This window comes from Vidua chalybeata, chromosome 6 (genome assembly GCF_026979565.1).
Source record: "Vidua chalybeata isolate OUT-0048 chromosome 6, bVidCha1 merged haplotype, whole genome shotgun sequence".
In the NCBI taxonomy this organism is placed as follows: Eukaryota; Metazoa; Chordata; class Aves; order Passeriformes; family Viduidae; genus Vidua; species Vidua chalybeata.
This window is the reverse complement of record NC_071535.1, coordinates 62,273,228-62,300,860: the sequence shown is the minus strand read 5'-3', so window position 1 is coordinate 62,300,860 and position 27,633 is coordinate 62,273,228. Positions and strand designations below refer to the sequence as shown.

General features: G+C 40.9%; 1 long non-coding RNA gene across 2 annotated transcripts; it reads right to left on the bottom strand.

Moving 5' to 3' along the window:
• Window positions 1-205: 205 nt before the first annotated feature.
• Window positions 206-27,062, bottom strand: LOC128789613 (uncharacterized). Of its 2 annotated transcripts, none has more exons than XR_008431466.1 (8): window positions 26,891-27,062; window positions 24,846-24,914; window positions 22,715-22,852; window positions 22,419-22,511; window positions 22,012-22,049; window positions 16,050-16,183; window positions 5,328-5,443; window positions 206-1,920 (listed from the first exon to the last, which is right to left on the bottom strand). It is a non-coding gene; the product is annotated as an uncharacterized LOC128789613 (long non-coding RNA). The 2 variants fall into 2 exon arrangements; XR_008431467.1 differs by having other exon boundaries at window positions 26,917-27,062.
• Window positions 27,063-27,633: the final 571 nt, after the last annotated feature.

Genomic DNA, 27,633 nt, shown 5'->3' with positions numbered 1-27,633 from the left:
AAGTGCCTCTTAAAGCAAACTGTGCTTTAAAGGAAATCACCATTTGTTAAAGCTCTTCTCTTGCAGTCAGGCTAGAGAATGTTTGAAAAACCACACAAGTGGGTTCAAATGTGATTGACAGAATGTTTAAGCATTTCAAAGGATAGAACAATCTGATAAATGGTAAAAACATTCCCTTTGACAGCTTGACAAGTTATTTACACTCTAGAAAGCAGAGATGTTTATTTGTCTCCATCTTTTCTCTCTACAACATTAGTTCTCAGATGATAAATAGATTTGTCTCCATGAGTAGATGCTCCCATGTTTTCTTCCTTTTTAATAGAGGTTCTCACTACTGCTCATTTAATCTCCACACAGCCACTGTTGTTAAGAGCCTTCCCAGCAAAAGAACCTCAGCAGATAACATTTTGAAGTACAGCTCAGGTTTTCTCTGGATACAGCCAAATCCATGCTCATGTGCCAGCAGACCCAGTCTAGAACAAAGCTATTGCAGCAGCCTGCTTCCAATCTCATCACAAAAGGGCATCAGCTGCACTTTCTAAACAAAGCCTTCCAGTTCCCTCCTTCCACTGACATTGTTCCTCAGCTCTCTGGCTCTCGTGCAGCTTTTGTCTTCTGTCAGAGAAATGCCACTTGGGGAAAGATCCCTGCACAACCCCAATCCATCTCTCACTCAGCAGAGAGGGGGTGTACCTCACCTTGTCTGCACGGAGTGATTCCTTCCAGGGAATACCTCCTGGCCTTGGTTTTTCCTGGAGTGCTTCCCAGATCAACTAAAGCTATCACACAGATGGCAGCAAGACTGCTGTCTCCTAGCTCCTCCAGGAGAGATCCCGGGCAGCTCTTTATCAAGTGATGCAAAGGTTGATGCTCAGTATTTCTCTGTAATCTGAAACAGTTAAAAGGACCATCCAAAACAAAGCACTGAAGATGTCATTCCAGCAGCCTTTAGGTGTGCATAATCACTGCAGCAGTCAGAACAGAATCTGCCTTACCACTAGTCCCCATCTGACAGAGAGTTTTCTAAAAATAAACAACTTAGTTATTGAAAAATTAAGATCACAGATAAGAAAACAATGTAACTAATTGAGACAGGAGTCTGTATCTTTGTAGGTAATTTGGAATCAAGTAAGTGTATTGTTTTGGAAACTTACAGCAAGGACCATATGAAATTAACACCCTTGAAAAAGAGCATTAATTACACACAAAAGAAGCCACAATTTCAGTGCCTTTAAGCTGTTTCCTATCTGATTCATCAGCAAGAACACAAGTAATCTTGATAAAAAACCAAAACCACTGTATTACACAAGGAGCAGCTATAAGCAGACTCTTGGGGTGAAATAAACCAGTAAAATAGTACTGCTGATGGAGCTGTCGCTTCCTGAATTATTTTTTTTCGTGAGAAGATTCTTTTTTCAACACAGTTTTCTAAGAATTTTTCAGTCTTTAAGTGCCTGTAATGAGTGTCTTACCTTGCAATGTCTGTCATTGCAGAAGCTGTAAAATTATTCTTCACATCTTATTGAGAACATGCTTCTTATTTCTGATAGCTAAAAAATATGTTCTATTAGACTAAAAACTCTCTACTTGCATATCTGGTTTTATTATTCAGCACTTTAAACATGATGTATTTAGAGAGGCTTTTACTTTCTTGTTAGAATGCCCCTAGCCCTATCTTTTTTTTTTTTATGTTACTGTGCCATGCTTTTAAATGCCTCAATAATAGTGTTACATCACAGATTTATCCTTTAATGAAGTCCACGAATTCCCAAGAAACTTGAAATATTTTCACGGCTCTGTTCAGGGTCCTCTTGGTTCAGCTGGGGAAAGGAAAAGTTTTTTGGATCACAAGAGGGAGCTCATATTTTTCTGCTATGTGCGATGTGCAGAGGCAGAGTGGAGAACTCACTATAAATCCACCTGGTATAGAGATGAGAAAAAACAGATCTGTCTTAATAAGCAAGTTGGATACAGATGCAAGTTTGAATTCAAATCAATCTCGGCTAAAGACTTTTTCACTGAAACCAGGATTGTCCCAGATTTTGTTCATGAACAGATAACGTCACATTTCAAATTGTGCTTTGACAGTAAAACCACATAACAGGTATGCTGATCCTCTTCTGTGAATAACTTCCATGGTTTCAGTGGAACCATTTATGGGATGGCAGATGTCTGCCATGAAGAATGATGGCTGCAAAATCCACCCTCCCTCTGTATACAACAGTAACATAGAAAAACTAATGCTCCTAAATAAATCTGGCATTCCCCATCAAGCCCCACCATGCACAGATTGCAGTAGCAGCAAGAGAGTTCTCTGGAGTTTTGGAATGCTCCTGAGCCATTTACAGCCCAAAAGCAAGAGTTACCAAAAGAGCAATGGGAAGGAAGAGAATGAGCTTGCTCTGCAGACTTTGGTCCCTGAGCCTGCACCAAACGAAGCCCAGAGAAGAATGCTCCAGAGAGCTATGCAAGGTGCTGGAAACACAGCAAGTCAATTCCATGATCAAAATCTCTCCTCCTTCTCCTCCTCCTCCACAGCTGAACTATTTCCTGAAAACCATTTTCTAATCTTTAGTCCTGTTGAAGCCTAAATGTCTGGAACTAAGAGTTTTTCAGGTTTTTATCAGTTCCCATGTTCTCAAAATTTCACACTTAAATAACTTTCAGATGTTTTCTGGCACTGAGCCAACTCTTTTCATCTCATTCCTCACAGGTCTGCACATCTTCCCAAGTAATCCTGCTCCCTTTGTATTGTTTTCACCTCTCTGAAAGAGCCAGGTCTTCCTCATTTATCCACAGACAAATACATCCCTGTGCCTGAAGGGCCCTGGAGGTGTGCATGACACAAGATGAAGAGCATAACTGTGAAACACCAAGAAACTGTTTCAATCTCAAAATTAAGTAGAGTTTTTTTTTAAATTTTTTTGGGGAAATAATTTCATGCATAGTTTGAGAAGAAAGCTTAAAAAGTTTTTCTGTAATCTCAAGCATCGTTTAAGCTTTCCTGTCAATATTTCACCACACAGTTTCATCAACTGCATGTATGGCCAGAAAAAAAGAGCACAGGTGCCTCCTCTAGATCAGTGTATTTTGGATATTTGCCTGTAAGTGCCCCTTTTCATGGGCCTTTCAGTCATTGTTAAAGATTTCAATGGGGATTATTTATGGAGAACAAAAAAAATCTGAAAGGTATTGTTTTCTGTGCAGATCTGTTTCAATGTTATTTAAACATTGATATGTTGGTGGATGCTCTGCTTTTAAAAACAGAAAAACTACAAGATTGTGGTCTGCTGTGCTGACTGGCTTAGCCACAAGCTGTTCCAACATCTGACTAAAACATAACAAAACTGTAATACACAAAACAGGTATGTAGGTCATTAGCAGTTTAAACTAAGTGACATTTATTAATTTTAAAAGGTTGCTCCTTTCTGCATCTAGCATTTGGCAGGTCCACCCATAATCCATTCTATCCCAAATAACTTCCCTGAAAACAAAGTGGACCACCTCCAAATTCACCCTATTATCATTAATAGATTCAAAAAGAATAAAAATGGAAGGCTTGCAGATCCATGCAGTTGGCCCTGAATGCATCATAGATATGTGTGGAATGTTTTGCTAATTTGCAAATCTATTCATATTATTCAGTTTTATTGTAATATAAATGCCATTAAACTCCTCATCATATTTCTCAGCATTGTGTGATAATTTACATTTCAATTCTGTTCATATGCCCTCAGTAAACTGCATAAAATCAGATTTTCCTTAAATACAATGTAAAATACCATTTGTGGCCTAACAAAAGTCATGCACACATTTGAAGAAAAAATAACAGAACAGAGTAAAAGAGCGTAAAATTTTCTAATCTCTCATTACCGCAAGTTAAAAGAGCAGCTGAGAAAAAAGAAAACAGAAGAATTTTATGAAGGGTTATGCTACATATATTCAGGTAATAAATGTATGTCTGACCTTTTTGCAGTACCCAAAATTGCCAGCTGCTGGAAGGCTTTGTAATACCCAAAACACGTATGTAGATCATGAGCAGTTCAAACTAAGTGACATTTATAAATTCTAAATGTTGTAATGCTGGTAATATTGGTAATATCAATAAAACAATGACACCAGCATTTCTATTAGAACACAAACTGCCTACCAAGCTGACAAAAAGCACTGGGCACCTTCCCATAGCTCACACCTGAGTCCAGTTTGTGCCCAGTAAGCACAACCTAAACCACGGAGGATGTTTGACTCGTGCCAGGCTGCACCATCGTTTCCAAAGAGAAAGCCACTTTACCATGGGAAAGCAAAAGAAACAGGTGACCACGAGTCTTGATAAGGAATGTCTTGCTAGTAACAGATCACTTGAGGACAGAGCTTTCTTCTCCATATTTAAGGCAGTTAAGCCACTTCACTGTGTCTGACCCAAACTTTTCCACGTTGGAGGGGAAGTGCCATCTCTAGTTTTGCACTGTCCAGAGGCCTGGAGCCCAGTCTAAACCTGGCAAACACTGGCAAGGCTTGGTGGCACTGTTAATGAGCCCCTAAAGACACCAGCAAACCACAGCATGAGCTGGCAAAAGCAGCAGCCTTTCCTTTCCCCCAAGGAAGGGAAAAACACTACAGCAATCTGTACTAGAGCCTGGACTCTGCAATCTGTGTGTGTTCGTGTGTCATAATGTGATATTCTAAATGCTTTTGTGTTAGCTCTCCAGACCTTTTCCTTGTAGCAGCTAAGGAACAGCTCAACTCATGCTCTGAGGCTGACATGATGTTCTGATACTCCTCATTTCCTCTTGGACACAGCTTTGACCATCACCACCGAGTTTTGTGTCCTCTCAATTCTCAGTTCAAACCTGAGCAGTGTGCTGGCTCCCCAGTCATCAGCACACCTACAATTAAATGGGATGCTGGGATCTTGTGCAAGTGAAAATGCTTGCTGAGTTTTGGTAACTGCTGACTCAGAACTAGGAACTTATAGAATGCAAATTTTCTATATGTGATCCTAAACCCCCCACAAAGCAAAGGGAGTCATGTGAAAATGTTTAAGGTATTGATATTTTACCTCGTGAACTTAACCATTGTTATTGCTACAAACACCAAATTTACTCTAAAATGTTCCCCAAATCTAGCACAATGGCCAAAGATAAAATGCAAATAGCAACAGTACAAACCTACAGGTGGATCAGCACTGCAAAGCACAGGCTCTTGAATGTTTTGCATGGCAATATGCTACCTGGTGTTTCCTAAGGCCAAAATTGCCAACAGCTGTCAATTATATTTAGACAGAAAGAGTAAATCAGTTGCAAAAACCCCAATCCAGAAGCTTTTACCTCCTGCATTCCAGAGACATGCCATTCTGTACCACGTGTATTGTCGAGCCTCCTCTCACACATCTCTTCAGCAAAGCAAGAAAATTGGACTCCTACTCTTGGGTCTCCTCTGCCACCTGCAGGGATGGGCAAAACCAAACAGAACAAAAAAGAATTAGTGACTTTCACTTGTGGCATAATGAGCAAAGTGTGAGAAATCACCACTTTCTGAAACATGCACTTCTTTTTTCCATTTACTAAACGGAATAATTTACAGTTGCTGCTCCTGTTTAGTGGCTAGACACCACTATCAATGCCAGTGTTTAAATAACAGTACCAAGCTTAAAGCTGATTATAAGAATTAGTCTTCTAAATTTTTAGCAAAGTGGTTGAAATATATAAGCTGCAACTACATTAAACATACAAACACAAAAATCAAACCAACACAAGTCTATCTTGAGACCAGTCTGGAAGCCTGAAACCCTTGAAAGACTTCTTTCAGTGATAATTCTAGCCTTTTATTCATAAAACCAGAATGGCATTCATCCAGTTCTTGATACACATTCTTAGATGACACAAAAACAATGAATGCCAAAGCACTGAATTACAAATAAATTAAGGGTAGCTCTTTTCAATGGAAAGGAACAGTATTTTCTAGTCAATTCCACTGGAAAACAATTCCAACATGAATATGTTTGTAAACAAGGGATGGAGTCAAAGCAAAGTAGTGACAACAAACTTAATACAGTATCCAAGAGGTCAGACATGAGGAGATGGCCACGCACCTAAAGAAAGGGAAGAGAACAGCCACAGTTATTTCTTCAGTTAAGCAAATACAGCTATTTTCCAGATTATATTTCTTTACTAGAACGATCCTGTTCCTATAATAAAACTAATATTCTGTCTGGGAAATTCGAATCAGCCTGCATTTTCTGTGAGCTTCAGAAAGGCTGGAACACCAAACTCTTTGAATGCCAGCTCTTGTCCTCTCGGTGGCACGTCTCTGCACACGCTTCTTCTCTTCCAGGCCTCAGGCACAAAAACTCCAAGTGAGCTCATTTCTGGCTCAGTGATTTTAGCCTGGACTTGGGGGACATTTGAGGCTCTTTGCTTTGTCTGGCTGGGGGAGCTTATCCTCTCCAAAGAAAAAGCTGCTGTCAAATAATAACCAGTTTAAGATTTCACAAAAGCAGTTGGGTCAAAGAAAAAAAAATTCATTTCATGTCGATTATTGTCATCTCCTTCAGCTGACTCTAAGATCTTATAAGACACTCCAGACTCAAATATTTGGCACAGAAGGACAAAGAAAGAATTACATTTGACCTACCAACATTTTCCAGACTCACTCCTGTCCTTACTTTTGAATAATTGTTCTCATATTCCAGTATTCTCATCTAGTTTCCACAAAACCTGCTGCACTGACTGCACCTGGAAGCTGGTCAGCAAGGAATTTAGAAAGCCACAGAAAAGGAGCCCAGTGCCAACATCTGTGATAGCTTTTAAAAGGGCAGGTTGCTATGTTAGGCAGAAAAGCAGGTAAGTCTCACTGGAGTGCTTGACAAATATTAACCCTGGTGAATTGGACTGCAGACATGTACATTTTAAGATGCTGATGGTTGTTTTACTGGAGATTTGCACTTATAATATGGATACCTGGTAATACATAATAGTTCATTCCTAACCCAACGAAATAATTAGCAATGATATGACCAATAAATAAAAGCATAAACTTGCAGCGACTCCTGGCATGTGAACAAACCATGCAAAAGAAGCTTGCTAGGCTGGCACAGCAGAAACAGCAGCTCTGGCTCCTCAGCACAGCCAGCACGTGTGCTCTGGAGCTTTTTGTTCTCGGTATGGGACAGGCTCTGCCTTTGCATCCCCTCACGCTGCAGTCCTCTGCAATTTCCCTTTGAACTATCTGCCATGTCAGCTGAATTTATACTAATGAGGAGAGCAGCAGCACTTCATGGCTCAGGCTAGCAGGGAAATCAGTTAGCTTGATCATAAATAGTTCCAAGCAAACTGGGAAGCAAATCAGCCTCACCCTGAAATAAATAAAATACAGCCTTCCCTAACACATATTCAATTGACAAACTTCAAAGCAATTTAGATGTCTTTACCTTAAAGTCTACTTTGTAAGTGATCACTATGCTTACATTTTAAATTTTCATCAGATCTCTTTTTTTTTTTCCAGTTTAGCAAACCCCAGCTGAACTTGGAATTCAGATTTTGCCCGATTTTGTCTGTCCTTTAAAACAGCTGCTAAGGCATTACACACAGCTGGCACCAACTGTCTGCTCTGTCATTGCTGGGGCTTTCTCAGGTCCATACTAATAAACACTATACTCATTTTTCCTGATCGTCAGGTGTTTTATGTGGACCTACTACAGACCACTGAAAGGCTGACAAAAACATCTTTTTTTCTTTTTTTTTTCCTCATTTCCCTCTGTAAACTAGAGCGCTCAAAATTGGGATTGCAAAGATGTCTGCTCAGTGAATTCAATCCTCTTCCTATGATAACCTGAAGGATTATTTGTAAAGCTTCATTTCATCCCCTTCTGATAGTGATAACTTGCTTCTTAAACTGGGTAATATACCTCACTTCATAAAGATAGCACTCCTATTGATTTTCTGCCTCTCACTCATTTCACATCTTGTTTTCAAGCTCATGATGTGGGCATATAATTTTTTGTTAGCCTACATCAGAAATAACCCACATCAGTAAAACACAAGGATGCTGTTCTGTCAGTAGCTCCTTCCCCTTATTTCAATTTCTTCCAAGATGGACAATGAAGCAGTTCCTGCTACACTTCAACTGGATTTGGCCTTCTCCATCTTTTTGAATGTGTTCCCAGGCTTACAGCTGCTCAGAATTTTTACAGGCAGGAAAACACACTGTAATCAAGGTGCCAGGGTCAGAAATCAGTATTAAGAATTTGGATTAAGACTGTGACGTGGGTGTTGTTCCCATCACCTGTAGTTTTATCCCTGTCTCTTAGCTGGGTCACTCCAGTCGCTGCTCCCCAGCCACACTCAGCTTACAGCTTGTCACAACCTTACTTTCAAAAGGTTATGACTTCAAGGGAAAAAGAATGCTACTACCTCAGCTCTTTCAAATTTGCATTGTTTAGGTCAACTAAACCAGAAAAGTGTTAATTCCAGGAAAGAGTGTAGACCATACAGACAGCTCTCAAACTAGCACAAATTCATAATGAACAAAACCTCCCCCCCCATCCAGACCTCCTCACAGTAATCTCCAGAGCCAGGCCCAGAAAAAACTTTCAAATGCAAATGTTCTCCAACACAAAATCCAAAAAAGAAAAAAATTAATATATCCATTTGCAGAACAGACTTTTACATCACCCATCTAAATACCAAGGAGAAAGGCCTAATGCTGTTTTCAGCTCCTCCTCCAAGCAACCTATTTCTTTTGGTCACTTGAAAGTTTTAGAAATATTTTTGATATCATCAGAACTATTTTTGAAGCGTAGTGTGTTTCAGCAGGCCTTTTTCCAGCTTCAAAAGGTGTCTGCACTTCAATAGTCTGTTATGTAGATGCATCCAAAGTTGGAATTTGGTTGCTGTTGCTTCACAGTCTGTCAGAAGCTCAGCACAGGAAGCATTGTCTCCAGCCAATTAATCCACTTCCCATATCATTTTGTGTAATATCCTGCAGCAGAAATTACAGACACTGGTCCAGCTCCCTCACTGCTCTTTCAGATACCTGTCAGGAGAGCTATTTCTTAACCAGCAAAGCATACCCATTCTGAAAAACTATGATGAACTGTCCCGTGGGGATTTTTTGCCAAGAGCTCAATTCTTTCCTCTTTTAATTTGAGCAGTTCTTATCACTAGACATGCAGTGTTGCACCCAAAGGAGTACAAACAGAAGCCAGATATAGGAAGAATGTACAAGAAACCAGATAAGATTTTTTTGATAAGCACTGGATGTTTAGTTACGCCCTTGGTCCTGCGTTACTCTGCTGTGTAACCCTAGATGCAGAGCTGGAGTAACCGCTGTGTAAAACAGAACAACACATCCCTGTCTCAGCACGTGGCACACGCCTGCTCACTTCAAGGAGGGAACTCTTCTGTGCAAAGTCCTCTCCTCAGCGAGTTCATCTTGAACTCACTCCTAAAGCCAGCACGTCAGCAGCACTCCCCAGGCACATGGCACCGGAGCGGGACCCAGGCCTCAATGCCGAGTGCACACGTGGCTTTAAGGAGCTTTCCTCAGGGCAGAAATATTGCTCTCGTGTCACGGGAGGAAAACCAAGCTGAAGAAAGGAAATATCATCTCCTTTAGAAGGTCACTCAATGTGTCCCTGGCAAGCTTGGGCAGCAATTGGGCAGCAGTCACTGCTGTGCTGCAGGCAGTACTGATCACGATCGCATGGAGAGCAGCCTTCACCAAGCTCACCAAACTGAAAACTCTCTGCTTCCCCAACACAAAAGTCCAGCAAGGAGCAGCTTACATCACAGGATAGGAGTGACTAATAATGAAAATACTGAAATGACAAAAATAGGCTTTGCAGCAATAGAGGAAGCCCATCTGTATTTTAACATTCGTACATTCTACTTGAGACATTTCTAAAAATAACCATACTGTTGTCACTGCTGCTCTTGACTCACGGAAAGATAGAAATACAAGATAGAAATACAGATAACTAAAGCTTCAGCTCGGATGGTGCCTTTAGCTAATGATTGAGCATGATTTAGTATTGAGTATGACTTCACTATTGATGTACGTTTGTTACTTCCCAAAGCTCATGGCCAGGACAGGACATATCCTGCAGACAAAGTGCAGGAATGCCACTAGTTCATCAGGATCCCTTCAGAGCCACAAGGGTCCAACTCAAAATGCTTAACATTAAGGAATTTACAGTCACAATATTTGTTTGTTTGTGGATAGTCCTTTTACAGATGAGAATATTCATGATTTCCTCATTCCACCATCAAATGCTTTGCAGAGACCTTGGACTATAACTTTGTGTGGGAGTAAATGGAAGAGTTACTTAAATAGCAGTAGCAAACTTAACAGCTCAGCAACCTGTGAACATTCTTTAATCTTGATCCAATAGTTAACTCATGGCCTAGATAATAGCACCACGGGTATATTTTGTATTCATTTAGGGTTTTACACCAGTACTGGAACTAAGCCACTCACAGTGCTCTATCATCAGCACATTCTTTCTCTCTTAGTCTCAATGTTCACCTCTCCCAGCTCCCTAAATTTGCAGACACAAAGGCAGAACTTTCATTAGATGTCAAGGGTGAGGCCCCAAAGATCTCCATCTGGTCCAGTGTGAAAGCCAAAGCGATGCTGTGGCTGTAAATAGAAATGCTAAAAGAGCTGATCCACAGACCATAACGTGTTGAGAAGGAGAGCAAGGCAAAAACAAAAGAAAAAAAAAAAAAACAAAAAAAAAAAACCAAACAAAAAAACCGCAAATAAAAACAAAAAAAAAAAGCCCCTAAGCCTCACCTCCACAAAAAAACCAAACCAAACCAAAATAAAAGGTGCTCACTGTCTTAGTCTGCAAAGAGCCAGGACTGTTTTCCTTGCTAGTCAAGCTTGCCTTTTTGGTGGCTGCTCATGAACTGTCATTTCACAGCAGGACCCCAGGCACACAACCACTGGGCACGTGGTAAATGCTAAACATGGATTTGTTCATCCCAACCGTGGGGCACAAAGGGGGACTGGGAGCACTCAGCAGAACACTGACAGGCTGCTTTTCTCAGGAGAAAATGGTGAAAATGCCAGGCCCTAAAAAATATTCCAAATGGTTTCACTTTTCTTGCATTCATAAGGCAGCACTATCCTATTACATAACAGTTTCTTTTAATAGCATCCTTTTGTCCAGCCCCATGAGAAAGGAACACATTCCTTTATAGGACAGTGGAATGCCAGTGGTTAGCTCACATCAACACCAAAAGATGAGCAGTTGGCAAAAGCATGTGCTTTTGAATTGCACATATACAAGGACACAGTAAATTAAAGAAAAGGCTCCATTTGTTGCAGAAGCTCTACCCTAGCCCTGTTTAATGAATTAATGATTCTAAATTCTTAGTTAAACTGCAGTGCTATGTTTTACTATTTCAGGCCAGATAATCAATATTTCAGAGGATGCACAAGTCAAGATGCAATATTACAATACAAACATCTTGAACATCAAGTAAGAAATATACATTTATGTTTATATTACCTGTTTCCATTTCTTCATATTATTTTTTACACATTATTTGAATAGTATTAGACCTATATTCAAGCTTTTCTTACAAAAATGTATTCATTAATGGGATCTGATTCTTCCAATGGCAATGAACTTTCATGTGAGAGATGAGGAACGTGTGACCTTAATACAGGTGGATATTCACAGAAAATGTTAATGGTGTTGAGACAGAGAGGATGGTCTAAATCTGCCTAGCTCCTAATCAAGCACTGTCACTGAATTCTGTAAAACAATGGCTTTGTTAAACAGAGAAATAGAAGTTCCTTTTCTCACCTTCATTGTTCATACAGCACTAAGTTAAAGCACGACACACAAACCCAGAAAGCATTCCTCAGTTCACATAAAGAACATAAAGAAACTTGACATCCCATACACTTTTGTGTACTGTCCTTTTAGCCAGCACTAAAAACCAGCTCTCCCATAAAGGCACGCTACACCAGTGCAAGCCACATCAGGGTTTCAGGTGAAGCTGCATCTCTGTGCACAGCCCACCAACACCTCCTGGGCCAAGCTGCTAACAGGGAAAACTGGGCTATTCCAGCTCTTTCCAAAGCCCACTCTTCTTCTTTGCTCAGCTTTCTTTATCCAGGGCCTGCCTATGCCAACAGGAGAAGGAGAGTGCAAATCCCAGGCACTGCCAAGCCCACCTTAAGCACAAGGGAACTCCTCCAAAAGAGCAGTACCTACGAACTGAAATAAATATTAGTATAATTCAGCTACAAACTGAAATAAACCTGTGGAAAGCTGCTAAGTCAGGACTCTGAGGAGACACATGTATAAAATATTGATATATAGTCAATAAATAGAAAGGTGAGTGCTAAACTGATAAACATTTGGAGAAACTCACCTGGAAAAGAGAAGGCTGCAGGGAGACCTTTAGCACCTTTCAGTACCAAAGGGGTCTGCAGGAAAACTGGAGACTTCTGACAAGGGCACGTGATGGCAGGACAAGGGGTGATGCTTTAAACTGCCAGAGGGGAGGTTTGTATCAGACATCAGGAATAAATCCTTTACTGCGAGGCTGGTGAGGCACTCTGGGCTGCCAGGAGAGCTGTGGATGCCTCACAACTGAAAATGTGCAAGATCAAGTTGGATGAGGTTGTGGGTGGATCTCTGCATCCCCGTGGATCCCCAGGGGCTGTGGGTGGATCTCTGCATCCCCGTGGATCCCCAGGGGCTGTGGGTGGATCTCTGCATCCCCGTGGATCCCCAGGGGCTGTGGGTGGATCTCTGCATCCCCCATGGATCCCCAGGGGCTGTGGGTGGATCTCTGCATCCCCCCTGGATTCCCACGGGCTGTGGGTGGATCTCTGCATCCCTGTGGATCCCCAGGGGCTGCAGGGGCTCAGCTGTCTCACCATGATCATCACCAGGGCCTGCAGAGGAATCTCAGCTCTGGCCCCCAAAGCAGCTCCTGCCCCTCCTTCCCCACTGCCCTTGGTGTTTCCATTGTTGTTTCCCTCACATGTTCTCACCTCCTCCTCCTCTCTGGCTGGAATGAAAACTGCCCCCACCTTTGTTTGGATTTCTCCTTTAATCTCTTATCCCAGAGGTGTTCCCACCATCCCTACTTGTCCCAGCCTTGGCCAGCAGCAGCTCCATCCTCTGAGCCACCAGGGACTGCCTCTGCTGGACATGGTAGAGGCTTCCAGCAGCTTCTCACAGGAGCCACCTCTGTGCCCCCACTACCAAAAACCAGGGCATGCAAACCAACACGACCAATGAAGAGCATATTTACCTGTAGGACCATGTAATTGTTGAAAAGAAATATTATTTTAACCATTTTCTTTTTTTCAAGGGCTATATTTTGAGCTGAATGCGTGTGTCCTTGTTCTTTGCAATGGAGTGGAAACCAAACAAGCCCTGACAAACAGCCTCAGCTCAGATGGTAACAGTGCCCTGCCACCAGCCCAGGCCCTAGACATTGAACTGTCTTACAAGAAACTGAGAGAATTTCAACTTAATTCCCCAGCACCTTGGTTTAGTAAAGATTAAATTTCCAAAAGCCTGGATTGACCTAACTCAAATCTGACATTGGACAGTATCAGCTATTAGGGATTGTGAAGCTGTGCCACAAAGCTGTTGCAAAACATTCATGAAATTTGCCCAAACATACTAATTTTACTTCAAAAGCATTCATTTTCCCTAATGCATGAGGGGGAAAATAACTTACAATCATTCTCTTTACAAACTTATAATCATTCCCTTTAAATAAGCAACCAAACTCTGAAAGGAAACCACCGTTTTCCTCCTGCATTTTCTGTGTAATCCTGGGCACAGCTATCAACACTTTTCATCACACAGAAGATGAAGAGGATAAAAATACGGAGAAATTCAAATTAAGAGTTTTCAAAATTTTTTGTTTTAGAATTTTGCTCCTCTCATGCCTGTAGAAGGTGAAAATAAAAGCTATGTAAAAGAAAGAAGCTGTTTAGCATCCTCCCCCACAATATGGGAAAATGATCTGTTTCTTCTGAGAGCAGTGTTTTAGCACAGTAGGATGTTCTTGTGTTGTGACAAGATAATGTGTGTGTAAAGCACTCCTGTAATTTAGCTGTCACACAGGCACAGCTACTCCAGTGCATGTGTGTCGAGGGAGAATTAGCTTTGATCTGAAAAATGCATCAGATGGTTTCCATTCCTAACACTGAGTCAATTCTGTTTGGTAAGAAATTAATCTGGCCATCTCACACACAGCCCCTGTCAGAGTGTTTAATGATGCTGTGACTGCATGGAGCTGTTTACATGGGAAAAAAACTGATGTCAGTACAGATAAAAACCACTTTTTAAGGGTTTTTATCTGAGTACTTCCACTTTGGAGCATCCTAGATATTTAAGGGCCATCAGGGTAACAATCTATCCAGCAAATTTTTCTGTGAAGGAAAAAACTGGACTACTTCATCTTGAATAGACACTAAACCTGGGAACTGAGAAACACATTTTCTGTAGCTTTTGTAACTTCAATATTAGAGATACAGATGTGAAAACAGAATTATTTTCACAATTATGCCTGCCAACATTATGAAGACTGACTGCAACTTGCTGTAGTTTCAACTGTTAAACAGCACAGCTGGTACTAGGTTTTTTCACTAAAATAACTCTCCCAAAACCTATTTAACTTCAGCCTCTGAGTTTTTCAGCACATGCTTCATCAGACGAAGAGAAAGCAAAACTAATTCCAATTTCACCTCCTGCACGTGCTCATTTGAGTGCACAAAGCATTTCTAAGAAATTCCAGAGCTCTTTCTACACCGAGAATGCTTCAGTCTCTCAAGTTTGGCTGCTGCTACAATTCACCTGTAACTCTTCCTTTGTCACAGGGGGAAAAAAAGCTAAACACCAGATCAGAAAAAACCCACCAGCTTAAATAAGGCCTCACTGTCCAGCATTCCCTTCAGTCACATCACAGCTCCCCAGAGCCTCAGCTCCAGGCACAGCCAAGGCTTTCATGGAGAGCTAGGGGCAGAGACTGCCCGCAGCCATTCAGTGCAGCACAAACGGAACAAGTGAAAACTGCACCCATACTTGTGCCTCACCAAGTACAAGCCTGGCTCTTCCACTTTCTGCCTGGCTTCTGTTCCCAAAGACTGCTCTGATGCAGTGAAAACATCTATCTTGAGGAACGTAGCCTTTACTGCCAGTACTCCACTTCTATAAATAAGTATCCCTCACTTTCTTTCCGTAGTAAATGAAAATAAACAAGAGAGTATGTGCACACAGATGGGCTATTTCAGGATTCAGTGCAACCCAGGCAGCAGGGCAGACAAAGGGGAAGCTGTGGTATTTTTTTAACTTTGAAGCTGATGGAGTAGGAGTGTAGAAAAGAATGAGGACTGTGGTGAGCAGCCCAAACCAAATAATTCTTGTGAATTTTACATCTCTTCTCAGGGAAGAGAACCGTGTCATCTCCCACCATCTCTGACTGTATACATGTATTTGTGGTTATTAGCTGTACTACTGAACAAATTACACCTCTGAGCATTGAGATTCCCATATTCACACTGCCTTCTAAGGATTATTCTTGGATGTGAAGAGAACACACATTAATTGGGCAGTTACACACACATTACCTGTGTTTGTCCTTTCAGCCAGAGCAGGGAAGGCAGAGCCATATTTCACAATCCAGCCCATAATGTTATTTTTCCAAGCCACAAGAATTAACAGCTTTGCCACCAGCCCTTCTCTCAGAGAATCAGCTCTCTGCTGGTGTTCTCTAGGCAGATCCTTTTATTTTCCCCAGTGATACCATTTTCTATTTACTTATCTGCTTTCCCTCAGGTACCTGCCTTCTTTCTTCCTCACTCTGCAGTAAGAACAACCTCTTTCCCTGCCGGAAAAAATAATAAAATAAAAAAATAAAATAAAATAAAATAAAATAAAATAAAATAAAATAAAATAAAATAAAATAAAATAAAATAAAATAAAATAAAATAAAATAAAATAAAATAAAATAAAATACACCACCTCTTTGGCCTCTTTCAAGTACCCCTTTGCCATGAAGTCCCACCTGGAGGTCAGCTCGTGGTGATCAGGCAGCTGGCAAATTGCAGAGGCTGTTGGTTGATTTTTCCTCCTTCCTCGGAGGAAACATCCATTTCACTTCCCTCTCTTCTCTTCCCCTGTAATCTCCATCCCCTTGCCCTGCAAACATGGGGGATGAAATAACAAATAAAATTAAAATATTAATATAATATTAATATAATAAAAATACTTATTTAAGAATAAAAATCCAGACCCAGTCTATTTTCCCCTCAATTACAGAGAAATTATTCCTCCCTTGCTGAAATATTTAAGCGGGTTTTTTTTGGGTTTTGCTCTTGATGATTGTGTATTTATTTTTCAATATCATCATGCTTCAGTGGTCTATCTTCGCTGCCTTCTCAAACGATTCTTTTGAGGAATACTGTGATTTTACTATAATCTCATTTAAAATACAGTAGATGGGATTTTGTCTTGATCTGTATTCTTGACTGCAATTGTCGGGCTGCAAAAGGACAAGTAGTAACAGGTGTACATAGAACTATGGGAGAAACAGCTTTTTCTTTCCTTTTTTTTTTTTTTTTTTTTTTAATCTCTGAACTGCAGAAGTAAATGAATTTTTAAAAATCTGTGTATGCAGTTTTGGGCCAGTTAAAAAATGTATCATATCATTCCTGTCTCTAAAAGTTTATTATATATAAGCTGAAAACCAGAAAACAACAAAGTCAGGATCTGAGTAGGCAGAAAAACCTCAACAGGTCTGGCCACGTTAGACACCCAGAAGCTGACTTGCTTGCCTTGTTGTACAAAGAGTTTAATGGCTTCCAGACACACAGCACTGCCCGGTAATCCAGGAGAATTAAAGTGCAATTAGTTACACCCTTTGAAATGAATATATCAGCTGCTCAATGGTCCCTTTTCTGTCCCTAGCAGGCTGTGAGCTGGGTAGCTGAAACAGGAATTGTAACCACAGCACAGCTTGGTCTGTGCACAGTGACCATTAGCTGCCTTTAATGGTTTGCTCACCGAGAATTCCCACGACAAAGGAAGGGCTGCAAGTATTCAAATAACACACCACGATGAAGATGCAAACAGGCATTCCCTGCTCCCTGGTGGAAAGGCAACTGCAGGACCAGGAGAAAAACAACTTACAGGACAAGAAAACCTGGGCTAACTCACTGAGTATGCACAACATCCAATAACCAGTGCTTATTTGGTGAATGTTAGAAGTGACCAGCCACAAAAGGAACCAGTCATTATTTGCTCCAGAATGCAAAGTCTGTTCATTAATTTTTTGTTGTTTTAAGTAAAATAACACAAACACACACAAGGATGGCTCTTCTAGAGTCAGTAGCAAGTAAAAGATTGTGTTGAAGTTCCCAAATGATAATTCTTATATTAGCAATGTTATTAATGACATTCTAAAGCACCTGTCCAAACAACAATTTCAGAAGCAGCACTGATTCTTCCTTGCAAGGAAAGCTCTACCAGCAGTTTTCAGTCTAACACAGCACGGCAAAAATAAGTTATTGCTCAACAGTGAGGGCTCGATGTTCATTTGGGAGAACACTGCATATTTACAGCTCTCTGGAACCACCCTAGGGGATTCTGGGAAGCTCATCACATAGAGCATCTCATTTAAACAAGCACCTAAGGAATTCCCATCTCCTGCCCTAGGCAGCTCATGGCAGTGGTGTCCTGCTGAAAGCATCCGCCAGGTAGGAATGGAGCTGGGTTTTTTACAACATGCCGACAAACCTCACCAAAAATCCCCACCTTTCCTGATTGCCTGTCTTTTGACCTTAAAAAGCCTTCCCCTAAAGGGCTGTGGCTATGATTTCGTTATCCACGTTACAAAGGAGGAAGAATTTTCAGTGCTTTTCCCTCCGCCTTTTCAGAGGCTCCCAAAATGCTTGAGCTGATGCCTCATGTTGAAACCTCACATCCAGAAAAGCTTTGTCTCTATAAGCTAGGAGAGTCCATTTTTAAATTTCTTCCTTCCTAGCATTTATGTTCCCTCCCTACTTGTTACAATGACATTCAGTGTGTACAGCAATATATTAATTTAATCCTAGTGTCTTTTCCATGGCACGATCAGTAAAACTTTGCAGCCCTGCACTTTGCAAACAGTGCCAATTCTAGAACACTTGCATTTCCTAACTGACAGAATTGTCCAATTCCAGGAAGAGCTAAGAGCATACCACTTAAAAGGGGGACTTTTATAAAAGATTTCCACAACTAAACTAAATATTTTCTGGGCTTGTTGTCTCCTCCCCATGGCCACTGAAAAAGTCTTCCTGCTTTTGTACTATTAAACTTTCTTTTTCTGAAACAGTTGGGAGCCATCCCTTAGCTAAGCCAGCTACTTTCTCTCCCAGGAACTACCAGGGGAAACATTGTCTGACCAGGCCAAATAAAAGAGGCCAGGAATACTTCAGCAGGAAATACCTTAGGCAATTGAGGCAATTGAAATTCCAGTTTTGGGACAGGATTTACATCTTGGCACTGCTTGTAAACCATAAACCCCCATTTTGTGCACAATCACTTTCTGCAAAATTTTTGAGGCCCAGGTAAGAATTTTTGTGGAACTGACACATAAAATGCTTCTCCTGTCATTAATATTGCAATAAATTAATATACAGGAAAAATTATTATTGCTTTCTTTTAAATGGACTTTTCTCTTGATCTAGAACTCATGAGATTTCTGAAATAGCTTCAGATGTGCTGTTTGCAGCCTTACATTAATCTCCATTATATAGCAGAGCAGCTTGTTCCAGCTCATTCTTCAATTACAGCTCTTCAAAAGGACCCAAAAATTTGGATGGAACTGTGGGGGACCGAATGGCAACCAGACCCTTCAATATAGTAGCAGTGTGATTTTCTTTGACTAAAGCTATAAAAGACACACATGCACACAGATATATAAAAGATACAAACACATCATGCAAAGCAATATCTCGGCACCCATGAGAACTTTTTTAACACACTGAGCAGGCATGCACCTGGTTGAGAGGCCCACACCACACGTTCAGCATTTGGGATCTCCATTACACCAGCATATAACCTAATGCCAATTTTGTTTATAAAACCCCTAATAAAAAGCCAGGAGATTTCTCCTCAGAGTCTGCTGTTCCACCTTTTATCCTTTCCTTATTCCTCTCACTGTAATCCAAATAAAGAGCCATGATTTCATACCTGCCTGCCCCTGGTGGGTTACCACCTGTTTTGCAGCTGGTGGGCCTCTTTCTTTACATGAAACAGTTTTCAAACCAGCCCTTCCTTCTGGCACCACGAGACAAATTTTAGTCCCACTAAAACTTAGTGTCCAATTGCCTTCACATAATCACAGCCACGACCCCAAGCACTTCTGTAATTATTCCAAAAAGACAAAAAAACAAAAAACCTGCAGCAGTTTGAAAACCTGCCTTTTTCATCCAAGATTTAAGGGTCTGTTTGCTCCTTCCGGAGACTACATATTGTGACATTTTGCTCAGTCTAACAGATGCTACAAACTACTCTTCTTAAAGCTGTGACCCTTATTCTTGTTTACTGCTTTTGCATAATGTGAAAAGACATATTAACAGTCTCTCCAGTAACTGGGAATTACTGCAATGGATTTATTCTTTACCTAAGTATTGTTCCACATACAGAAATTTCCAATGAAACTCAGCCCTATTGTAATGAAAACTCAAGACTTATGCCCTCATATTCCTCCTGATTGTTGTATGATTTCACTCTTTTTTTTTATTACAGTCCTCTAACAGCAGATGTATTTTATTTAAGAACCTGAGAAGGAAGCAAGTGTCTTTTCAGGACAAAGGAATAAGGGCATTTCAGAGAAGATTTTACTGAAGAAACTGTTGTTACCATGATTAAACCTTCATTTAGAATTAACTGGTATGCCAGCAGACAAGTTCAGATATCATGACATACACTGAGATACTCGATTTTACTGTATTAAGAGAATCTATATAATTCAGATTTATTGTCAGTATGTTCAAGTATGGAGGTCATTTAAACATGTTTTTATACATGATTTCTAAAGTTTGCTGTTAAGATTTTCTTCTTCAAAACAAAACACATGAGCACCTTTGGGATTTCAAAGACACTTTTAAAATTAAGACAATTTAATTTTTTTTAGATTAAGATGGCAAACCTTGTTCCTTGCACAAATGCACTAAATGATGATGTGCAACTTGGACTTGTCAAAAGCACTTTGTAACAATTATCACATTCAGCCATGCTCACCATATTTTGCACTTGCTGCAGCTGAGGTGCTTGAACAGGTGTCTGCAGTTTTGTTGTGATGAAGGCACGCTGATAAAGGAGGAGAGATGCTGACACAACCTGCTTAGCTGATCATCCTCTCTGCACTGCACCTGCACTCACCCCAGCTGCACTGCCTTTATGCAACAAGAAACACCAGCCTGGACAGAGGCAGGGAAGTGAGAAGAGTTCAAATCCACTGAACTCTTGAGAGAGCAGAGCAAACAGCAAAACCCAGCACCAGGATGCTCTCCATACCTATAAATGTGCCCCTTTCCCCTCTTCATCTCTCAGTTTCTTTCCTCTGACAGGGCTATTGCTAAAAAGCATTGTTTTGGAGTGCAATCTGCGTGAAAAGGTGCATTGTGCCTGGAGAATAGATCCCTGACCCACAAAAGCCTTCTGGAGTCACCACTCTGCCTCCTGCACTCAGGGATTCTCCAAAGTTATCCAGGCTGAGGAGATCTTAGCAAAGTCTTTTGTATTATACCAACTGCAGGAGCTTCATGGGGATTTTTATGCTAATGATTCTCTTTAATCTCCATATAATTCAGGCCAGCTAAAAATAGCTCTTTTACAAACAATGAATCATCATGACTTTAAGTGGATGCAGTTCTGCCACAATAAAGTTGAAATCTCTGTTCCAGAGCACCATTCTTTACTCTCTGCACGTAACAGCCACCCAACAAGCCACTGACAAAAATCAATAGGGTTGATTTTTCTTCTCCCCTCTTACTTCAGCTGCCAGTACTACGACCAGGGACAAATAAAGAAACAACTCCAAGTACCATACTAATTTGAAGGATAATTCCAGTAACTAAAGAGGACTTAAAAATTTCTTTTAAATTAAGACAATTAGTCACGAGATTGTCAAATCTCACAACAGTAGCCATGGTAATTTCTTTTTTGAAAGAAAAGAAAAAACCATCTAGCCCCAAAGCAGGCTGTAGGCCCAGTTTTGCTGCTGTTTAACCCTCCTGGAATGTGTGAGAACTCTGAGACACACGCAGCAGCTGAGCTGATTACCTATGATTAATTAGCATCCATCTCACATTAATTAGATCTCACTCACAAGTTTTTTCACAGTGTAAATACACATGTATTCCATGTGCAGAGATATCTCCCAGTGTCTCACTACCAGGAGACAAATAGCTTTGCAAATCTGTCTCCAAAGGTCAAGCAGGCCTTGCAGGAAAGGGTTAGTTTTGTATCTGTTGTCCATAGCCCGTTTTAACCTCAAAATACTGTCACCAAAGGAAGCAGAAACAGGCATGTTGAAATCCTAAACAGTAATTCAATTGGAAATTAAAAAAAAAAAAAAAGACAATCTAATTGGTTGCCTTACACAACTCTTTGTAGGCTCTTTGAGTTTTGCCAACACCCTTAAGGAATTCCCTTAAGACAAGTACGTAAGATAAAGGATTGTATGCACTTTTCTTAGAAACAAGGTGGAATAAATGAACAACTGCAGAGCAAAGGCCAACTATTAATATCAGAGGTTTAAGGCTAAGGGAGATCCAGGCGTTGGCTGATGAAAAGTAAGCATAAAATAAGCTGAAAGATTGTTCCCTGCACTTTTAAAAGCCTTCATGCATGAGCTTCTCTGACATTTGCTTTTGGATCTTACTATGTTTTATTTTGCTCTTTTTCAATGGAAGTTAACAGTGTGATCCCTGGGCTGCCTTATGTACCTTACCAGCAGTGAGACATATCTCTCAACTTACCCAGATCTCAGCCTTCATGACTCTGCTGTGCTGGGGTCCTGTAAAAGGATGCCAGTGTCAGTTTTGGGCAGCAGGATGGAAACAAATCCCCAGCAGTGTCCTGCAGCCTCTCTTACACAGTCACACAGGGTTCTGACACAGCAGTCTGAGCTGGAAGAACCCACAAGCACCATCAAGTCCAGCTGTTCAGGGAGTGGCCCATTTGGAGACTGAACCCCCAGCTGGGTGGTGTCAGCACCATGCTCTGACCAGCTGAGCTCAGGGTCAGTGCACAATGAGCAATTACAGACATTTTAAGCCCACTCTGTTTTAATTTTTTTTTTTAATTATTGCAATTAAACCAATGGCTACAGATGAAAATCACCAACCAGGAGACAGATGTCACAGCTGTAATACCTCAAACTAACCTGACAATCCAGGCAAAGAAACAGATCCTGAAGGACACCAGGAACAGTGAACCCCCCAAACAGAGGGCCTGGCTACATTTTCCATAATCCTTCCTAGTGAAACCAGAGGAGGAGAGATTTACATTAGATGTTAGGAAAACATTCTTCACTGTGGGGTGGTGGGGCTCTGGTGCAGGTTGCCCAGAGAAGTTGTGGATGCCCCATCTCTGGAACAGCAAGCTGCTGTGGTGGGTGGCACCCCTGCCCAAGGCAGGAGGGTGGAACGGGGTGATCTTAAGGCTGCTTCTAACACAAACCTTTTGATGATGCTGTGATTTCTGGGCAGCAGAAGATACTTCCTGTCAAAAGGAGCCCATTCTCTGGTCAGCCATTTTTCCCAGTCCAGAGAGGAGAGGTCAGGGAGAGGTGTTAAGATCCAGTTGTTACAATTGTCTCTGCCCAAATTAAGGTGCAAACAAAAGTGATATGCTGAAGTCAATACTAAAGATTTATATCTAACAGTGAATGTGGGGTGGGGATGGAGAGATAGAAAAAAAAAAAGAGGGGGGAAGAGAAAGAAAGTGACAGAGAGATAGTCAGTGGGTCCTGACAGCGTCCCACTGGAGCTTCCAGTCTTCTCAGTGTGAGGGTGGAAGGGATGGTCACAGTGATCCACCTGGGCTCAGGGAAGCATGAAAACACAGAGTACCCTGGGTTTACACTCACACAGGTTCACGTGGGAGCACCCAGCCACTTCCCCTGGAGAGGCAAGCTCTTCACTGATGATTTAATGCTTCGGATCAGGGGACACTTGGGGAGCCTCTGATGGAATATGACACCACATAAAACATTGCAGCTGCTTCTTACAGCATCTTACAGAGGAGGTAAAATAACCCAACTTGCACACAAAATATTCCGAAGCCCTTACCCGCCTTTCCCCTTTATAGCTATTTTGGCTTTCAGCTTTAGTTTCTTCCTCTTTCCACTTCTTCTAGTTTTTCCTTTCTCCTTATAGTTTCTTTCTTTTCTTCTTACTACCAAACACTGTTCTCTCTCCAAGCCAACAACTACCAAACTGTTACATTCACAGAAGAATGGACATTAAAGTTTGACTCCAATTGTTTGAGTTACCCCAGAAATCACTGCAGAGAACATCCGAGGAAGTACAGTCACATAACATACCCTGAAGGCCTGAAGTAATCTGGCCTGGAGGAGACTCACTAAAGAACACTTGTTGCACCTCACTAAGCCTTGGCACAGCCCCTCTGGAAAGGTTGTTCTTACATGAATACACACATATGTACATACATACTAAGATCAAGTTGCAACTGCAGGAAAAGAAGGGTAACAGTGAGTTCCTTTTGCATTTCTGAAGGAGCAAAGACACCAGGGGCTCACTTTGCTCACCAGCAACTGAAACCAGTATTCTGTGAAATGTGAAAGAATTTAAGGGCCATCTAGTGCTTAGATGCACCTCCCCACTTACAATTTTGTTTGCAATTTCTGAGGGTCAAGAAACCCTCAGAAGGGTAGATATTCTGATGATTTCTTGTTGTGTAAGAAATAGGAATAACCATTTACAAAGTATGACCATAGGAATGGCTCTCTAGACTCCCTCGGCTCAGATTAAGATTGATATTTTTAAAATGTTCAGTTCTTATTGTCACAATGAGTCAGAAAAAGCCTGTGTGGGGTGGGCTAAGTTACTTTGTGTGTGTTGCACCTCAAGCACATCAGCACAGGAACTTAGCTTAGCAAATTCTGGTGAGCTGCCATATGCCTTTACCTCAGGCTCCTTGATTTCTACATATTGTTATTCCTTTGAGTTTTCTCAGCATTACACATATTATTCCCTTACATCACTTAAACCTGCTTACAAATTTAAACTCATGCCAGCAAAGTCTTTCCTTGCAGTTTGCCAAAAACTTTCCAGCTTTGTGTACTTACTATATACACACCATGATGTCCACTTTAATTGCAAAGATGAGTGGTTTGAATTACTTTCTAGAAAAATGAACACTATCCTCATCATAGCCCTTTAGTAAGTGATGTTCCATCATCAGCAGGGTTTTTTCAGCAGCATACATATCCCAGAAAACATACTAGAACACAAAAGATGTCAATTTCTTTCTCACCTTGCATTCTACTTTCCTTTCATGCATTTCTACAGTGCTGTAGAAAACAAGATGCATTTTCCAGATTAAAAACTGTTTTTCAATTGTGTCACCAGTGAATGTTCCACTGTGCAATGTGCCACATACAATCTCACAAGTATCGTGAGAGAGAGAGCATGTGTGGGGAAATTCTACAGTACCTTTGTCTAGATTAGATTATTTGTAATGGTGACATCTGTGTATAAACTACCTTAGGAAATATTAAAAATTGATCTACTTTGGTAAATTACTAATAATGCTTTCATATACATTTAATTAAAGAAAACTCTCATACATTGCTTGCCTGATCAACATCCTGACTTTGTTGTCATCTCCATTTTTCAGTTGCTGCAGCCACTCCATTCTAAACGAATAAAATGCAAAAGAAAAAGGATTAGCCTGCCCTGTAGTGCTTTGATTCATCTCTGCTTTGCCCTGTTGTTCTCTATTGCTGCCTAAACTGGATAAAGCTCCTTAAATTGAAGGAAGAGCAGGTTCCTTTCCCTCCCTCTCCAGAGGGACAGCACAGTAGCTGTGATGAGGAAAGGACCATCTCATGTGTGTCATCATCATCACACAGGTCTCTTGTAACTTCCTCTGAACCAGCTGAAGTGCCTGTGGAAGTTCCTTTGTATTTTTAAATAACTGGCCCTGGTACTTAACACTTTGGAAATTATTCGCCAATAAATGTTTCAATTTATACATTTCTCAGAACAGGAATGCTAACAAACTGAAAACAGCTCTTCCCATAGAAATTTTTGCTAGACATTGCCATGGATTCCTTGTTTTGTAGCAAAGTGTGGTACCAAAATAAATCATATTAAATCTGCTATTAAGGCACTTTCACTAGGAGTGCTGTGAATCTGCCAGTGCACGGGCTGTAAAGAATAAAGTCTAACAAAGATTTCCTAGAGCTGACCAGCAAAAAGGGATGTAATCACTCTGTGACAGCACAAGTTGTATCCATCAGCATAAGAGCACCAACATATTAAAGATGCCTGAAATACCACTGGTTTGCATCCATGGAGACAATAGCTATGTGAAGTTATCAAGTTTTTCCTTTTTCCCTCAAAAGTATATTCCTAATTTTTTGTTACATAGGAATAACATTTTTAAGCAATCAGATAGCAATATTTAAAATTGCAGGCTTCAGAAATCTGTATTACAAAACCAACTCACATAATGTGAACGGAGTTTTTAAGCACCTAATGAAAATTTCATAACTTGATTCTCTTTTGGAGGTGTTCTCACTATGTGCACAAATGAATATTGACAGTTTGATTAAAAATCAGAATAACCTTTTTCAAAGCATTCTGATCTTAGCAACGGTGCATATATTCCTGGAGAAGATGGTCTAAAAGCCACCTTCTTCCTTCTTTTCCACCCAAAATAAATCCAGCTTGTCCATTCTGAGTTTATTTTAGTAATACACTCAGAAGCACACTGGTGTGGGGAGCAGAGGCATGGTTACCAGTGTTATTTCATACCAAGGTACTACTGGTGGCTGTTTCAGATGGCCCCGTTGAGAGCTCCATACACCAGAGCATCTTTATCTGGTTGGCCTGCTAGAACAATGCTATTTTTGGGGGGGAAGGTGGGGGGAGGAAGAAATCTATTTTTCAAGTAACAGATGGATAAACAGATGGGTGGAAAAGTCCACTGAATAGTGTGTTGGCTGCCTGTCACTGCCTGTAGGACAGCCAATAAATATCATATGGATTAAACCTGTAAACTAACATGTCCCTGTTTAATGAGTTCTTGCAGAACAGTAGGTGTTCTCTTGCCAATGCCCATAGAAATGAAATGCCACTTTGGATAAGGTAAATTTTTGCAAGGAGACCAAACACCTAAGCACAGTTTGTTCTAAGATTAATAACCAAAAGCAAACAGGGAAGGAAGCCACGTGGTGAAGTGTGTGCATTTTTACAGACTGGCTGTGAGGTGGTCCTTTTGCACATCTGGAACAGATTCCTGCAAATAACTTCACTTTCAGGACAGAGTTTACACTTAGGATAATGTTTTCATACTCCTCACACCTCTTCTTGGGAGGATTTTACACTTTTTCCCTCAGGCCTGCATAAAGTGCTTAAATCAGTAGCCAGCCATGGAGACACCACCGCAGGCCAACAGCAGAACACATACTTCATCCCCTTCTGGGAGACTCTCTCTATTTTGGGCTAACACAAAATTAGTGGGAAAAAATGCTGACACGACATGAAATTCCGTGTTTCCTGGCACTTGGGCTCCCCAGTGGCACCTGCATCTTGCATTGCAGATGATGACAATTTGCCTGTGTGCCAAAGGTGCTGTGCCTGTGAGGAATGGGTGGCTCCAGCTCACCTTAGAAGGCTCATCAGCACACGCACCATTATGCATGAGAGCAGTGCCTTTGCTTTCCTTCCAGCCCGCTGTCTAATCACTGAGCAATTTCTAGGTCTTCTGAGACAAAGTCGATAGTTTTTTCCTCATTCCATGAACCATCACTGATTTTCCTAAGAGAGGCAAGGCTCTTCCAGGCTCAGCTCCACAGGCTGCAAAATGAGACCGAGAGAAAAACGCTGCGCTGGCAAATCCGCCTTGGGCAGGAGTTCAGTGCTCCCGAGCAATGCCCCAGTGCCTCCACCACACGGGAACCTGGTTCCTGAAGTTTTTGAGAAAATACAAAAGCAAATATTCAGGTACAACAATCACAGGTGAGTTTAAGCGTTAACAACACTTTCGGTAATCTTTCACAGGTAGTAGAAATCGATTTGCTGGCTTTCAGAAAATTCCTTTAAGACAGTGTTCCTGAAGGGAGAGTGCAGGACTTGTTGATGCCACAAAACATAAAATATTTAGTTGCGCCTAGATGGAAAAAAATAGAAAAAGAAAATGCAAAATATTTTTGTTATGAAAATATAATCTAAAAACTCACTACCAATAGGTGGGGTGAATGTCATTAAAAATTTCTAAAAATGTATATACAGTTACAAAATGCTGAGAAAAGATATTTTGCACCACTATCAGACATAAAACTCTGGATGCATCCAACAGATCGTGGCATGACAACAGGAAACTGATTATTATTGGAAAAGGGAAGTAAA